The sequence below is a fragment of the Molothrus aeneus genome, chromosome 7 (assembly GCF_037042795.1).
Source record: "Molothrus aeneus isolate 106 chromosome 7, BPBGC_Maene_1.0, whole genome shotgun sequence".
Lineage (NCBI taxonomy): Eukaryota > Metazoa > Chordata > Aves > Passeriformes > Icteridae > Molothrus > Molothrus aeneus.
The window spans coordinates 1,420,175-1,438,061 of NC_089652.1; positions in this window are offsets into that span (position 1 = coordinate 1,420,175).

The window sequence follows — 17,887 nt, forward strand, 5'->3', positions numbered from 1 at the left end:
TTCATGGAAGACATTGGCAGTAGCACCACAACACCATCAGCTGCTGAGTTTCCCTGGACGATTCGATTGTACAGAGGCACTGTCACGTTTAATGTGATCTTCTGTCAGTTCTTCTGGGAAAAACACTAGCCCAGTCTGTGATGTTCAACGCTCCAGGTGCTGCCCGTGTGTCTGTGTCGTAGATGATACAAGGCAAATAAATATTTCCTCCAGACCCAAAGAGCCTGAAAAGTCACAGGGCTGCATCTCTTTTTGATTCTTTATTTAATGCTTTCCAGAGCCTGCTGAGCATTCTCAAGGTTTTCTCCCTATCTCTAGGGCACCTTCTCCAGAAGTTCTGCTGTTCCATCCTTTTGCATTTAGTGAAAGCTACCTGCAGTGACCAGTCAATCAAAGCCCTGGGAAAACCTGAACTCCTGGGTGAAATTGGGCAAAACATTTCTCTCCCAGATCTGAAGCCATTAAGTGCCAAGCACTGTCCCCAGTGTCATACCCTGTCTCTTGGAAGTGTGCTGATGCCATTTAAGAGGGGTGCCAATGAAAACTACTTTTAACCGTTTTGTAATTTCTGCATTAGCATTCAAATCCTTGACCAGAAAAATCCCATGGAGACATTTCTGGGATTCTTAAATACCAAAGCTGTCATTTTTACACTGGATTTCGGAGTCTCTGAACAGTCACACAAGAGTTTAGTTCTAAACCATACAGAAAAATTCCCTGGTGTTCAGCTACAATTTTTCCATTGGCATATACTCCTTATGACTACTTTAGGCAAGAGCAGCAAAGCCAAGAATGAGCCAAAGAGGCCATTCCTGTGTTCTAATGTGCTGCACAGCACTAACTGGGAATTCAAGAATGGATTCGTGTCACCCTTGAGTAAGGAATGGGTAAACAAGTGACACACTCCATGCATCTTAAGATGGCATAAATGCTTCCTTTATTACAATCTCCCGACACTTCTAACCAACATGGTTCACCCAGAACCTGATTGGCTCTTAATAACACCTGTCACCTGTTGATTTATTAGGGACCACCCTTTGATAAACCATCTGATGAGAAAAGAACTGTTTCAAACACCAGCTGCAAGACTGTTTTCATTCTTTCTCTCTGCCTTCTCAAAACTTGCTAGAACAATTTCTGGGAAAGTTTATCTGGCTTTTTCTCTGACCAGGCTTTCAGTATCCACAGGATTCAGGAGTCTCAGGGTGCACAGGAAGCCCCAAAGACTTTGGGATGCTGAAATGGACCAGTGTGCTGCTTGTGCCTGGGCTGCACAGGGCTGAGCTCCATCTGGATGGTCTAACAAAGGCTGAATGGACATACAGTGGCCCACTGGAGACTCCTATTCCAAATCCTGGGAGCTACACTATTCAGCTGTAAGCAGCTGAATTTGTCATGTTAGCTTGAAATGCAGGGGAGGAAAAGGTAAACATGGAAAAGTGTTCTTCCAGTTCTACTGACAGCTGTGCCTGCACAGCACCTGTGCCCATGGCAGGGTGGTGGGAACTGGATGATCTTTGTGATACTTTGCAACACAAAGTGTTGTGGCATTCTGTGATTCCCCAAGTGGAGAGGAAAACTGACCCATGGAAGTCCCAGGTTTTCTCCAGCGCCTCCTTTGTTCCAAGCAAGTCCAAGATTTCATTTCAGAGCTGAGGCATGTGCCTTTAAGATGCCTGCATGGAGGATAGGGAGGGCAGCTGCAGCGCAGGGCTGGTGCCCCATCAGAGTGTCTCTCTGCCCATGGCACCAATGCCGCTGCCTCGGGACGCCACCTGTGGAAGGCGAGTCTGCCCTCAAGCCCGGCCATGGAAGTCGGTCAGGGCCACAGGCAGCAGCTGAAGCAGCCAAGCGTGGCTGTGAGGTTGGCAAGTCAAGAGAGAGCCATTGTGGCCAACTCTGCTGAGCCTTTTGCCAAAGCAGGGGCCATGGTGCCCCCGGGCTCCCCCCGTCTGGCATCCCGGCGGGTGCGGATGCCCGGCCGAGCAGGTGCCGCCCTTCGGGGTGCTGCTGTTGCTGAGCCCGCTCTGCTGCTGTTTCTGTGGGCTCCAGAGCCGCCGGGGCAGCAGCGACTGCGCAGCCCTGCTGGAGGAGACACGGCCGCCCTCCCCATGGTGGCAGCAGCTCTGCGGGCCCAGAGCTCTGGGTCAGGGGGGCCTCGGTCACGGCACCGTGGCCTGGGCAGCCGCCAGCCCTGCCTCTGCCCCTGCCCCTTCTTGGCAGCACCCAGTGGCCGTGCCCTGGCAGCAGCCCCCTGCCCTCCCTGTGCCCAGCCAGCCCAGCCTGGGCACCTCGGGGGTGTCCCCACCCTCCTGCTGGGGTGGTGTCCCAGCCTCGAGGGCTCTGCCGCAGGCCTGGGAGACGCTCTGGGGAAGCGCCAGAGCAGCCGGCTGCCAGGGACAAGGCGGCTGCCTGGGGGCTGCTTGTGCCCTCTGACACCCAATTCCTCAGGGCTTCCCAGCACCCCGGCTCCTCAGGGGCCTCCTGGTGTTCTGCCGATTGACTGAGGCGATTTAAAGGACACATCACTGGAAATAATGGTCTTTTTTTACTGGGAATATGAAGAAACCACAGTGTTAGATGATACATTCAATAAAAAATATGTGCTTGGTTTTAATGACAAGCAAAAACAAGCAAGGTAGTGCACCTAAATCAGTACCGTACAAGAGAAAGGAGAGCGATTTAAAAAGAATCATCACCAATTGCCTAAATTGTTTCTCATCTTGCAGATCTGCACTTGCTGGGGAGCCACATTTTACGCCAAGGACCTGGGGAACTATTCCCAGCAATTGGGAAAATCCTAGGTCATCCATTCACCCATAGATGAGGTCTCCAAATTTGCCCCAAAAGTGGCTCCAGCTTTTATAGGTTAAAAAGAGCAAGTCCAGGTGACTTGATGGTATTTTTAGCCCAGAAAACCCTGCTTCTGATGGCACACTTCACAATCAGCAGGGGACACAGCTAGGTCAAAGCCCAGACCTCTGCTGGGAGTCCTTCCCCTCAAACACCCTTCAAACAAACCTCTATTCAAGTCAGTTGGGAAAGTTTCTTCAAATGATCCATTGCTGGCACACAACTACATATGGTTATGTGAAAGTTTCTAAAGCAGCTGCTTTGGAGTCAAAGAGCCAGCATTAAGAGTCCCTGTCATCTATTTGTAGCTAAATCACACTTAGGAGGACTTGAAGGAGTTTGGAATGACTTAGAGACCGGACCTCTTTGTTTTTTAGATGATGCCGTTTATTTTTCTTATCTTCTACATAGACAGGAAGGGTGAGATTGGCTCACATCTCCCCTACATAGCTCAGAAGGTCACAAGACTCCTAGTTACAAGACCTTAAAAGGATTTATTGGCCAATAAACTTGCCAACAAGGATATATATCTTTGTTTGAAAAGACAGGTGTCTGCTAAGGAAGGCAGAGCCTCTCCTGAAATGGAAAATGTGAACCCCCTGCCTCTGAACTGTTATAGGTTTGAAATTAAGGGGCTCTCAGGCAAAGATATGGGAGCAGGAATAACAGTTCTTTAACAGGGAAGGAAAAAAACCCCAAACCAATGCAGTAATACAAAACAACACTGACAGAGTGAGAATATGGCCTGACTCCCTGTGTGTCAGGGTGTTGGCAGCAGTCCCATTAAAGGGTGGCTGCAGCCCTCCTGCAGAGACAGGTGTGGTTCTGCTGGAGCAGGGATCCTGTAGAAGGGTGGAGTTTTCCTCTGAAGATCCAGTGGTGGGGTAGATTGGTCTGGTCTTCCTCTGGGAATCCAGTGGGAAAGGGCTGCTCCTCTGGGAATCCAGTGGGAAAGGTGCTGTGTGTTCCAACCATCAGATTATATCCAGGAAGGAATGCTTGGCTCCTCCCCCTGGGCGGAGCTTCTCCCAATGGGATGATGTAATTTTATCAGTCATGCAGCGACACTCAATGGCCCATGAACACAAGATATTTCCCCGAGGGAGGACTGGTTTGTGGGAGAGATAAAGAAAACTGCCCTACTTCTGACAGGTGGCAAATGGAATACACACATTATCTTTCAGTCCAGGACATTATCCACCCCTTATTCTATTTCCATCTGCATCACACTGAAACCTTACATACACTTCTCACTTAAGACTGGGTTTCCCTGTGGTACACATTGGCTTTCTCCATCTTTCTGCATTACCCACCAAGTGTAATTGGGTCCTTGAGCAAAAACAGTCCCACGGATGGGTTTGTCTTTGCCTGAGGTGGGATTAATCCAAACAGTCTTTCCTAAAATACCTTTCATATGTACCACAGGATCTTGATCTCCATCCACTGTGTGCAGGAGTTCAGACTGGGCAGGACCAGCTCAATTGATGGGCCCTCAGGTATTGACCATCCAGGTGGCTTTTGCTAAGTTCATTTCCCAATTTCTAAGAATTCCCCCACCATGAGCCTTCAGGTAGTCTGAAGTAGTCTGTTACACCATTCAACTTTCCCAGCAGCTGGTGCATGATACGGTATATCCATTCAATACCATGTTCCCTGGCCCAGGTGTTGATAACGCAATTCTTGTAATGGGTCCCTTTGGCCAACTTAGTTCTCTCATGTCTCCACAGGATTTGCTTTTCCAGGCCTGGGATGGTGTTCAGGCCAGTAGTGTGAAGCACAGGGCAGTTCTCCAACCATCCAGTGGTGGCTTCCACCATTGTGGGCATGTAGCGCTTACCCTGGCATGTCTGGGGCAGTGGGATGTAGTCAATCTGCCAGGCCTGCCCATACTTGTACTTGGACCCCCACCCACCATACCACAGGGGCTTCACCCGCTGGGCCTGCTTGATGGCAGCACACATCTCACAGTCATGGATAACCTGAGAAATACTGTCCATGGTTAAATCCACCCCTGGGGCTCATGCCCACTTACAGGTGGCATCTCTGCCCTGATGGCCTGAGGCATCATGGGCCCATCGAGCTAGGAACAACTCCCCCTCATGTTGCCAATCTAAGTCTATCTTTGACATCTCTATCTTTGCAGCCTGATCTACCTGCTCATTATTTTGGTGTTCCTCATTTAGCCTGACTCTTGGGGACATGGGCATCTACATGATGGACTTTCACAGACAGATTTTCTAGCCAAGAGGCAATGTTTTTCCATTCATCAGCAGCCCAGATTGGTTTTCCTCTATGCTGCTGGTTGGCCTTTATCCACCTTTTCAGCAAGCCCCACAGAGCATTGGCTACCATCCACAAATCAGTATAAAGGTAGAGCTTTGGCCACTTCTCTCTTTCAGCAATGACCAGGGCCAGCTGAACAGCTTTGAGTTCAGCAAGTTGACTTGATCCACCTTCTCCTTCAGCAGCTTGAGCAACCTGTCATGTGGGGCTCCATACGGCTGCTTTCCACTTCCAGTTCATCCCTATGATGCGACAGGAGCCATCAGTGAAAAGAGCGTAGCGTGTTTCATCTGCTGGTAATTGGTTTTATGGTGGAGCTTCTTCAGTCCCTTGTCGCTTGTTCCTGCTCCTCTTTGTCAGTGAGAATACAGTTTTCACCTTCCGGCCAGTTTGTAATTATTTCCAGAATCCCAGGGCCATTCAAGTTTCCAGTATGGGCGCGCTGTGTGATAACAGCAATCCACTTGCTCCATGTAGCACTGGTGGCATGGTGCGTAGAGGGAACCTTTGCTTTGAACATCCACCCCAGCACCGGGCTGCCAGGAGGAGTTGTGCTTCAGTGCCTGTTACCTCTGAGGCAGCCTGGACTCCTTCATAGGCAGCCAAGATTTCCTCCTCTCTGGGAGTGGAGTTGGCTTTGGACCCTCTGTAACTTTGGCTCCAGAATCTCAGTGGTCGGCCCTGAGTGTCCCCAGGCACCTTCTGCCAAAGGCTCCAGGACAAGCCATTGTACCCAGCTGCAGAGTAGAGCACGTTCTTCACCTCTGCTCCTGTCCTGACTGAGCCAAGGGCCACTGCATGAGCGATCTCCTGCTTGACCTGGGCAAAGGCTTGTTGCTGTTCAGGGCACCACTGGACATCGTCCTTTTCTGCCGATGACCAGGTAGAAAGGGCTCACATTCTGGCTGTACTTGGGAATGTGCATTCTCCAAAATCTACGGCGCCTAGGGGAGCTGGTGTTTCCTTCTTGCTGGTTGGTGGAGACATCACGGTGATCTTTTGTTAATGACCTCAGTGGGAATCTGACGCCGTAGATCTTGCCACTTTACTTCCAGGCACTGGATCTCCCCGGCAGGTCCCTTGACTTTGTTCTTCCTGATGGTGAAGTCAGATTCCAGGGGAATCTGGATGATCCTCTCTCCTTTCTCAAATATTTTCACTGCCATGTTCCCCCACACAATGATGTCATCCATGTACTGCAGGTGTTCTGGAGCCTCACCCTTTTCCAGTGCAGCCTGGATCAGTCCATGGCACATGGTGGGGCTGTGCTTCCACCCCTGGGGCAGTCGGTTCCAGGTGTACTGCACGCCCCTCCAGGTGAAAGCAAACTGAGGCCTGCATTCTGCTGCCAGAGGAATGGACAGAAACACATTAGCAATGCCAACAGTGGTGTACCACTTTGCTGCCTTGGACTCCAGCTCGTACTGGAGTTCCAGCATGTCCGGCCCAGCCGCGCTCAGCGGTGGAGTCGCTTCATTCAAGGCACGATAGTCCACAGTCAATCTCCATTCTCTGTCAGAATTGTGCACAGGCCAGATGGGGCTGTTGAAGGGTGAGTGGGTTTTCTTGTCCAGCCCTTGGCTCTCCAGCTCATGGATCATTTTGTGCATGGGGATCACGGCATCCCGATTTGTTCGATACTGCTGGTGTTGCACCATCAAGGTGGCAATCGGCACTCGTTGCTCTGCCACCTTCAGGAGTCCAGCTGCAGATGGGTTTTCTGATAGTCCAGGCAAGGTGTTCAACTGCTTCATGTTCTCTGTCTCTACAGCAGCAATTCCAAAAGCCCACCTGAGTCCCTTTGGGTCTTTCTAAAAGCCCTTCCAGAGGAAGTCGATGCCCAGAATACACGGGCCTCTGGGCCAGTCACAATAGGAATTTCTGCCACTCCTTCCCAGTCAGGCTCACCTTGGCTTCCAACAGGATCACCTGCTGCAATCCCCCCGTCACCCTGGCAATGGAAACGCGTTCTGCACCCACATGTCCTGAAGGGATTAGAGTACACTGCGCACCAGGGTTGACAAAAGCCTTGTATATCTATGGCTCTGGTGTGCCAGGGATCCACACAGCCCAAAAAGACACAATTTTCCCTGGCCTCTACCTGGCTAGAGGCAGGGCCTCTCTAGTCCTGGCTACCGTTCCCTCCCTGGGCGTATATTCTGGATATTCCTTCAAGGGGATCTGACATATCATGCTCCCTTCTGCTATACCTGGCAGCTCGGTCACGGGGAGCTGGGGCTGCATTCATTTGGGTGTAAATCCCTCTCTTAGTAGTTTCCTCCTTTAGCTCGCATACCCAGGCTGCTAGGACTGAGATGAGTTTTCCATTCCACCCTCTCATGTCTTGCCCATGTTCATACAGGAAGAACCACAGGCCCACTCGGGGGGTGTACTCCCTCTCCCTAGCTGGGGGATGTTGGGCTCTGACACTGGGGCCTCTGGTTTGCACTGGTGCCACACGGGAACTGTCCTTGCTCATCTCCTTCCTCATCTTCTCTCTGAATTTTTCCTGTTCATCCTTGAGACTCAACCACAGCAGAGACATGAGTGTGCATCAGGCCATGGACAATGGTCTCATCATTCCTGAGTTTGCTTGCTCCAGAACTCACTGTCTCTTGGTTATCCGCAAAATGCATTGTTCCCATGAAGCTGGAGTATTCAGATGGCCCCTGCTGTGCCCAGCTCTACCACATTTGCACTGTGCACCTGACCTTGTCCAGGTCATTATTTTGTCCATCCCTTGCAAAAAGTATCTCCAATACTGCCATTTGTTTTTGAGGTCAGATTTTTTCCTTTATTTTTTCTTGGGCAGCACCCAGCCCTCTGCCCCCTCCAGAGCCCAGTCCCAGCGGCTGCTGGCTGCCTCACAGGGCTGTGCGGCCAGGGGAGGCCAGTGCTGGCCACAGGGAGAGCCTGGCCCAGGGGCTGAGCCTGAGCCTGCACCAACTGCACCCTCCTGGCACTCTGCAGCTGGCAGAGGACAGGAGCAGAGCGGCCGAGCACCTGCGCCGGGCCCTGCGCTACCTGGAGAACCCGCAGGAGTCCGTACGAGAGGCGGCCATCAGGTTCATGGGTGAGCCCCGAGCCCGGGCTCCCTCCCCGGCCCGGCCCGCCGCAGCTCGGCCCCAGCCCCGCCTGCTGCCCCGGCAGCGCCAGCCGGGCCCGATGCCGTGGAGCCCCACCCGGCCTGGGCATTGCTGCTGCCGCCCTCTGGCAGCCGTGCCCTGGGGCGGCAGCGTGCGGCAAGGGCCGGGCTGAGCCCTGCCGGGCCAGCAGCCCGTGTGGCCACAGCGCCGGCAGCGCCGCCGGCAGGGAGCTGTGCCGCTGGCGCCCTGACAGGCTCTGTGTTCACAGGCATGGCCGGGCGGCACCTGAGGGGGCAGCAGCAAGAGCTGCAGCTGATCTGCACTGGTGAGTGAGGCCAGCGGGCTGACAGCGCGGGCTGCCGGGGACAGCTGCAAGCCCTGCCCCGGCTGTGGAGCGCTCTGCTCCCGGGGGCAGAGCACACACAGAGATTTCAAGGCCACGTGAGCCATTCGTGGCCAGCAGCTTTGGGCTGATCCCCTTGCTCCCTGCTCCCTCCTGGCCATGGCAAGAGCCGGCTGGGATGGCCCTGGCAGGGGGCTCTCCTCGGCTCCCTGCAGATCTGAGATCTGACCTTGGCTCTGTTCCTCTCTCTTGCAGCCCTTGAAGAAATGGCAAATGACAGCAGTCCTGCCACCAGAAAGCTGGCAAGTGAATCTTGTTTAGTTCTCTGGGCTGTACAGAGAGCTCCCTACTCTACATGGCCTAAACGAGATCAATTCCGCAGTGCATGGAAGAAACGGCCTCGTCTCTGCAGCACTGCCTTGCTGTTCTGCTGGAGCTCTGTGGAGAGTTGATATTGGAGACTCTGTCTGCTGGGGCCACTTGAGCCAGCAGGGATTTTCTTTTTCTTCAAGCTTTTTAATTTCATAGTTTCATTTTGGTTTAGTATGTAAATATCGAATGTCTTACAATACACAGACAGACACCAAGGATCTTTCTTCTGCTGCTCAGGACTGGCAGGGAATAGGGTAAGAGCATGAAAAGGGTGCTTGTACTTAGCATCCTGCCCAGTAGTGCAGTGCTGCAGGGAAAATGGCCAGAAGCCCCTTGGCCTTTGGTGGTTCTGCTGAAGCCTTTGTGCTGCCCACAGAGCGGCTGGGCAGGGGCCAGAGCTGTGGGGATCCCTGCCAGAGCGGTGCCTGGAGATGGCCACAAGCCCTGTGCCAGGCAGGAAGCGCCATCCGTGTCCTGCCGCCCGTGTGCTGCTGCCTGCCTTGCTGAGGGCTCCCAGGTGCCTCTGGATGGGGCTGCTCTGGAGCTGCTGTGGGGCTGCGGCGCTGCTGCCGGGCAGCTTGGCCGGGCTGGGGCAGCCCCTGAGGAGATAGGGCCACGAAGGGATGAGGTGCTGCGGAAGCCCTGACAGGACAAGGCAGTGGGAAGGAACAAGGGAGATGCGTGAGGGAGTGGGTGGCAGGAAGCTACAAGGGGACAGGAGGCCCCTGAGGAGCCGGGGTGCTGGGAAGCCCTGAGGAATTGGGTGTCAGAGGGCACAAGCAGGCCCCAGGCAGCCGCCTTGGTCCTGGCACCCGGCTGCTCTGGCGCTTCCCCAGAGCGTCTCCCAGGCCTGCGGCAGAGCCCTCGAGACTGGGACACCACCCCAGCAGGAGGGTGGGGACACCCCCGAGGTGCCCAGGCTGGGCTGGCTGGGCACAGGGAGGGCAGGGGGCTGCTGCCAGGGCACGGCCACTGGGTGCTGCCAAGAAGGGGCAGGGGCAGAGGCAGGGCTGGCGGCTGCCCAGGCCACGGTGCCGTGGCCGAGGCCCCCCTGACCCAGAGCTCTGGGCCCGCAGAGCTGCTGCCACCATGGGGAGGGCGGCCGTGTCTCCTCCAGCAGGGCTGTGCAGTCGCTGCTGCCCCGGCGGCTCTGGAGCCCACAGAAACAGCAGCAGAGCGGGCTCAGCAACAGCAGCACCCCGAAGGGCGGCACCTGCTCGGCCGGGCATCCGCACCCGCCGGGATGCCAGACGGGGGGAGCCCGGGGGCACCATGGCCCCTGCTTTGGCAAAAGGCTCAGCAGAGTTGGCCACAATGGCTCTCTCTTGACTTGCCAACCTCACAGCCACGCTTGGCTGCTTCAGCTGCTGCCTGTGGCCCTGACCGACTTCCATGGCCGGGCTTGAGGGCAGACTCGCCTTCCACAGGTGGTGTCCCGAGGCAGCGGCATTGGTGCCATGGGCAGAGAGACACTCTGATGGGGCACCAGCCCTGCGCTGCAGCTGCCCTCCCTATCCTCCATGCAGGCATCTTAAAGGCACATGCCTCAGCTCTGAAATGAAATCCTGGACTTGCTTGGAACAAAGGAGGCGCTGGAGAAAACCTGGGACTTCCATGGGTCAGTTTTCCTCTCCACTTGGGGAATCACAGAATGCCACAACACTTTGTGTTGCAAAGTATCACAAAGATCATCCAGTTCCCACCACCCTGCCATGGGCACAGGTGCTGTGCAGGCACAGCTGTCAGTAGAACTGGAAGAACACTTTTCCATGTTTACCTTTTCCTCCCCTGCATTTCGAGCTAACATGACAAATTCAGCTGCTTACAGCTGAATAGTGTAGCTCCCAGGATTTGGAATAGGAGTCTCCAGTGGGCCACTGTATGTCCATTCAGCCTTTGTTAGACCATCCAGATGGAGCTCAGCCCTGTGCAGCCCAGGCACAAGCAGCACACTGGTCCATTTCAGCATCCCAAAGTCTTTGGGGCTTCCTGTGCACCCTGAGACTCCTGAATCCTGTGGATACTGAAAGCCTGGTCAGAGAAAAAGCCAGATAAACTTTCCCAGAAATTGTTCTAGCAAGTTTTGAGAAGGCAGAGAGAAAGAATGAAAACAGTCTTGCAGCTGGTGTTTGAAACAGTTCTTTTCTCATCAGATGGTTTATCAAAGGGTGGTCCCTAATAAATCAACAGGTGACAGGTGTTATTAAGAGCCAATCAGGTTCTGGGTGAACCATGTTGGTTAGAAGTGTCGGGAGATTGTAATAAAGGAAGCATTTATGCCATCTTAAGATGCATGGAGTGTGTCACTTGTTTACCCATTCCTTACTCAAGGGTGACACGAATCCATTCTTGAATTCCCAGTTAGTGCTGTGCAGCACATTAGAACACAGGAATGGCCTCTTTGGCTCATTCTTGGCTTTGCTGCTCTTGCCTAAAGTAGTCATAAGGAGTATATGCCAATGGAAAAATTGTAGCTGAACACCAGGGAATTTTTCTGTATGGTTTAGAACTAAACTCTTGTGTGACTGTTCAGAGACTCCGAAATCCAGTGTAAAAATGACAGCTTTGGTATTTAAGAATCCCAGAAATGTCTCCATGGGATTTTTCTGGTCAAGGATTTGAATGCTAATGCAGAAATTACAAAACGGTTAAAAGTAGTTTTCATTGGCACCCCTCTTAAATGGCATCAGCACACTTCCAAGAGACAGGGTATGACACTGGGGACAGTGCTTGGCACTTAATGGCTTCAGATCTGGGAGAGAAATGTTTTGCCCAATTTCACCCAGGAGTTCAGGTTTTCCCAGGGCTTTGATTGACTGGTCACTGCAGGTAGCTTTCACTAAATGCAAAAGGATGGAACAGCAGAACTTCTGGAGAAGGTGCCCTAGAGATAGGGAGAAAACCTTGAGAATGCTCAGCAGGCTCTGGAAAGCATTAAATAAAGAATCAAAAAGAGATGCAGCCCTGTGACTTTTCAGGCTCTTTGGGTCTGGAGGAAATATTTATTTGCCTTGTATCATCTACGACACAGACACACGGGCAGCACCTGGAGCGTTGAACATCACAGACTGGGCTAGTGTTTTTCCCAGAAGAACTGACAGAAGATCACATTAAACATGACAGTGCCTCTGTACAATCGAATCGTCCAGGGAAACTCAGCAGCTGATGGTGTTGTGGTGCTACTGCCAATGTCTTCCATGAAAAAATCCTTTCAGGACTGACTAACAGCTTCTGCCTTCTGACAGAGACCAAGTGTTGCCAGCAGTTGCTCCAGGTGCTCCAGCCATCAGCCCCCAATGCAGGTGGGCTTTGGCTCCCTGTGGCACAGAAGCCCCCCGGGGGCACAGGTCTCTGGGGCAGGAGACGGGCACCAGCGCTGCCAGGGCTCGGGGGGTGGCAGCTCTGCTTGGGCGGGGACTCTGCCACAGCTGCTGCTGTCAGCGCTGCCCGAGCCCCAGGGCTCAGAGCAGCATTCGTGCCCGGGCCCACACGTTCCCTGTGCGTGTCACACCCGCGGCTTTAGCATGGCCACGAGCCAGGACGTGTCCCAAGGAGGCCGTGCCAGCTTCCCTGCAAGGCCCCGGGCCCTTCCCGGCGCGGCTGCGTGGGCAGCCCTGGGGGCTCCTTCTGCTGCCCTGAGCCCGCAGAGCAGGGCAGCGTTTGCTGATGCTCTGAGCCCTTCCTAAAGATCCTGTGGGGCTGCCTTAGACACCTGGGGCCAGGCATTCCTTCCAGCCTGGGCCATTTTGGCTGGGCTTGGGGCGGCCCCAGGGCAGGTGGCAGTGTGTGCAAGGGCCCTTTGTGACACAGTGCAGCACGGACACCATGCCATCGAACAGAACATGGTGTCAAAGGGCCCTTTGTGACAAGTGGTGACAAAGGAGCTGGCGGTGACAAGAGCAGGCCACAGTGCTCGGAGCACGCGACGGGAGAGGACAGGACAGAGCGGTGCCGTGAGGAGCCCCCACACAGCGTGCTCGTTCGTGTCCCACCCGGAGCTTTTCTGAGGCATTTTTCCTGCAGCTGAGCTTGAGGCCAGACCACAGGACTTGCAACCCTGTGATCTCCCCGAGGTTTTTCTTCTGCAGGACACTTTGAAGCCAGACCACAATCCTTGACAGGAGTCTCCTGTTCTTGTGGCCGGAGCCCTTGAGACCAAAGTGCAGGACTTGCTGTCCTGCAGCCTTCTGAGGCTTCTGTCTTGAAGGTGCCTCTGAGGCACAACTGCAGGACTTGGTGACTTGGAGCTTTTCCAAGGCAGCTCTACGGCAAGTGGCCACAAATCCAGTCAGAGATATGGAGCAGAGACCCCTGAGAGTGCCAAACTTGGCCTGGGTGGAGGAGGAGGAAGAAGGCCGTGGAGCTGCCCCAGCACAGGATACTGAACAGGTGGTGCCATTCCATCCACTGCAAGAGGGTGAGTGGCAGAGCTGGGCCGCAGGAATGGTGCCTGCAGCCAACTTGGCGCCATGCCGTGCCATGCCATGCCATGCCATGCCATGCCATGCCATCCCCTGGGGAAATGCCCATATACAGGATGGAAGAGGGCCCGGGCAGACACCCTGCAGTGGCCGCGCTCCATCCCCCGGGGCATCCCAGGGCTCTCCCAGCCTGGGGAGCACAGGGCTCTGCTGTGTTCTCCGGCCTCTCCCGCAGCCCCTCAGCTCTGGCTGCGCTCGCTCTTTGCCAGATGCAGCCCTGGAGCGCACACAAGAGCAGGAATCCAGCTGTGGCCGCTTCCGCAGCACAGCGCAGGTACCTGCAGCCACCCCCACCTGGGCTGGGCCTGCTGTCCCTGCTCAGCCCAGCACCGTGTGTGCAGCACTCCATGCAACATCCCCGGCTTCCTGCCCTTCTCCTACAGTTTTACTGGAAATTCATCAAGAGCATTCAGCAGGAAGACACCAGCACTATGGGGACTGGGCTCAGAGCACAGTCTGAGCTCCTCAAACATAAGACCAGTGCCACCCTGCTGCATTTCCTCGTGGAGAAGGGTGTTCCCAGGCCAGAACAAGTAAGCAGCCTGTGGCCAGGCTTCAATTCCCGCGTGAGTCATGTGGCTTCCCGAGCCATGCCTGCTGGTCCCTGGGGAGTCTTTGAGGCCATGGCAGTGCGCACAGAAGGGAAGCACTTTTCTGGGGAAGCTGGAAACTTTGCTCCATCTGGCAGCTTCCCAAGTCTCCCCATGCCTTCTACAGGTGCACTACCTCACTGAGCTGCCTCCCAGCTCTCTGCCCTCTCATAGGCACAGCTGCCAGGACGGTGCCCGTGCCCTGTGCTGCTGCCTGGGCCCAGCCCTGTGCGGTTCCGGGCTCCTGCCGGCCGGCTCCCTGTCACTGCCCTGTGCCTTTCAGGTCCTCGAGTGCCTGGACTTGAGGGAATGCAGTGACAGTGTTCTGGAGATCATGGCCCAGAACCTGCAGAGCGAGCACAGGGCCAGGCGTTACTTGGCACTCACAAGCCGCATAGTGCTGGGCAAGAATCCGTTGATGGTGAGAAGGGGGCAGTGGCTGCAGCCGTGCAGGCAGCCTGGGGCTGGGCAAGGCAGTCGCTTGGCCTTGCCTGGGCTTGGGGCGCTGGGGCAGCTGCTCCCAGCTCACCTGCCTCCCGCTTCAGCTGCCCCAGTGCTTTGGGACAGGCCTTTGGCCTCTGGGCCCTGCGGCAGCAGGCTGGCCTTTCACAAACTTGTGTCCCACACAGGCTGAAAAAATGTGGAGCCTGACTGAAAGTCTTGTGCGGCTCCTGCAGGAAAATGATAGCAACATGATCAGGATGACCATTCTTCTACTCAGATATTTGCTCCTGGATAATGGTGCCCCAATACCCACCCCCATTGCCCTGCAGCTGGCTGAGGCGCTCCTGCCACTCTTTGACCACGTAAGGCTCTGTGCCCACAGCCTCGGCCACCGGCTGCTGCCCAGACACTTGGTGCCCTGTGCAGATGCAGGCCTGTGCCCTGGGGAGCCTGAAGCAGTTGATGCTGAGGTCTTTTGCCCTTCCTTTCATACAGGGTGATATCCAGGTGCAGCTGAGCTCCATGTGTGTCTTTCAAGAGATGCTGGACTTATTAACAGAAGAAGGAAGAAAGGCCCTGAAGTCCCACGTGCGCCAGAGCCTGGTGCCACTCTCCTTCCACTGCTATGATGAGAATCAGATTGTTGCGGAGGTGACGACCTGTGGCCACCTGCTGTCCCCCTGGGAGGGGACTGGGCTGCCTCCTGCCCTGGCACCTTGCGGACTGCAGCCTCCTTCAGGCTGTGGCACTGGGATGCTCCTGTGCTCTGGCCTGTGGGGCCATCTGTGCCTCTCTGCTGCTCTCCAGGCCTCCCGGGAAACGCTGCATTCTGCAGCCAGATTCCTGAAAAGGAGGGATATCGAAGAAATGCTACAGGTGGATCAGACCTGGAGGTTTGGAGAGGGCCTGGTAAGAGAAGCCGAGAACCCCCAGGCTCAGCCTGGAGAAGGCCCCTGAGGGCGGTGCTCAGGTGCGGGGCCGGGCAGCTGTGCCCCTGCCCGCTGCTGCAGCCAGAGGCCACGCGGGCTCTTCTCCAGGCTCCCGTGGGCCCCAGCCGGGTGCCCATGGAGCCCCGGCCTTGCGGGGCTGCGGGCCGTCACCGCGGCTCCCCGGGCAGCAGCCGGCCCTCTGCCCCCTGCCCTCGAGAGCCCTTGGCCAGCGGCTGCTGGCCGCGCCTCAGGCCTGTGCGGCCAGGGGAGGCCGGGGCTGGGCGCAGGCAGCGCCCGGCCCGGGGGCTGAGCCCGCGCCAACCCTTCCCTCCTGCCGCTCTCTGCAGCTGGCAGAGGACAGGAGCAGAGCGGCCGAGCACCTGCGCCGGGCCCTGCCCTACCTGCGGAGCCCACAGGAGCCCCTGCGAGTGGCGGCCGTCAGGTTCATGGGTGAGCCCCGAGCCCGGGCTCCCTCCCCCGGCCCGGCCCGCCGCAGCTTGGCCCCAGCCCCGCCTGCTGCCCCGGCCGGTCCCCGGCAGGGAGCTGTGCCGCTGGCGCCCTGACAGGCTCTGTGTTCACAGGCATGGCCGGGCGGCGCCTGAGGGGGCAGCAGCAAGAGCTGCAGCTGATCTGCACTGGTGAGTGAGGCCAGCGGGCTGACAGCGGGGGCTGCCGGGGACAGCTGCAAGCCCTGCCCCGGCTGTGGAGCGCTCTGCTCCCGGGGGCAGAGCACACACAGAGATTTCAGCGCCACGTGAGCCATTCGTCACCAAGAGCTTCATGCTGATCCCCTTGGTTCCTGCTCCCTCCTGGCCATGGCAAGAGCCGGCTGAGATGGCCCTGGCAGGGGGCTCTCCTCGGCTCCCTGCAGATCTGGGATCTGACCTTGTCTCTGTTCCTCTCTCTTGCAGCCCTTGAAGAAATGGCAAATGACAGCAGTCCTGCCATCAGAAATCTTTCAGCTGAAACTGGGTTTGTTCTCCGGGCTGTACAGAGAGCTCCCTACTCCACATGGCGTAAGCTGCGAGATCAATTCCGCAGTGCATGGACGAAACGGCCTCGTCTCTGCAGCACTGCCTTGCTGTGCTGCTGGAGCTCTGTGGAGAGATGATCTGGAAGACACTGTCTGCTGGGGCCACTTGAGCCAGCAGGGATTTTCTTTTTCTTCAAGATTGTTCTTTTTCATATTTTCATTTTTCTTCTGTATGTAAATAAAAATTATGTATAGTAGACAGACTCCCAGGATCTTTTCCTTGCCAGGATTGGCAGGGCTTAGGGGAGGAGGATGAAAAGGGTGCTTGTGCTCAGCCGGCTGCCCAGGCGTGCAGTGGGCAGGGAAGATGGCCAGAAGCCCCTTGGCCTTTGGTGGTTCTGCTGAAGCCTTTGTGCTGCCCACAGAGTGGCTGGGCAGGGGCCGGAGCTGCGGGGATCCCTGCCAGAGCGGTGCCTGGAGATGGACACAAGCCCTGTGCCAGGCAGGAAGCGCCATCCGTGTCCTGCCGCCCGTGTGCTGCTGCCTGCCTTGCTGAGGGCTCCCAGGTGCCTCTGGATGGGGCTGCTCTGGAGCTGCTGTGGGGCTGCGGCGCTGCTGCCGGGCAGCTTGGCCGGGCTGGGGCAGGGCCTGAGGGGCTGGGGCGCTGGCAAGCCCTGAGCAATGGGCTGTCAGAGGCCACAAGCAGCCCCCTGGCAGCCGCCTTCTTCCTGACAGCCGGGTGCTCTGGCGCGTCCGCAGTGGGTGGTGTGAGGGACCTTCTGGAATCAGGCGCGGAACCCTGGTCCCGGCCTTTCAGGGCTGTGAGGGCAGGAGTTGTGGGGCTGGGCGTGTGCCCTCCCTGTGCTCCAGACTGGAGCTCCCAGCCCCTCAGTCTTAGGCATTGAGCTCCACTGCCTGCTTGCCGAGTCTTGTTCCTGTTGCCATGGGGGAGGCCGAGCTCAGTGGCTTTAGGCCCCATTGAGCCAGAAGAGCAACAGCTTGAGCCCAAAGGGGCCACAGAAAGGCCCTCTGGACAAAGGGCATTCCTGGCATTCCCAGGGCAGGGACACATGGGAGTGTGGTGGGCACCTTCAGGGTGCCAAGCTGGCTTTGCACTGGGCCACCTCCTTGTGTGCCGGGCTGGCTCTTTGCTTTGCTGTCCTTGGCCTTTTGCCATTGTGCTCCTTTTGCTGTCTGCAGCAAGGGGCAGCCCTATAAGGAGGGTGAAAGGCCCTGTCTCCAACATCTCAAGGGGGAAATGGAGCTCTCCCGGCCCTCAGCCCATGCTGTAAGCAGAGCAGAGCCTTTTCCCCAGCCCTGATGGATTTCTGCCTGCTGCTGGCCCCTGGCCACCATGACCCACTGCACTCGCATGAGTCACCTACAGGATGGCTGGTGCCTCTTGATTTGCTGATGGGACGTGAAGGTCACTGAGGGAAAGGTGGGTGTCCCAATGCTGAGGGCACATGTGGGTCACTGAGCAGACTTGAGGCTTCCCCAGCATGTTGCAGGTGCCTTCTGTGTGACTGAATG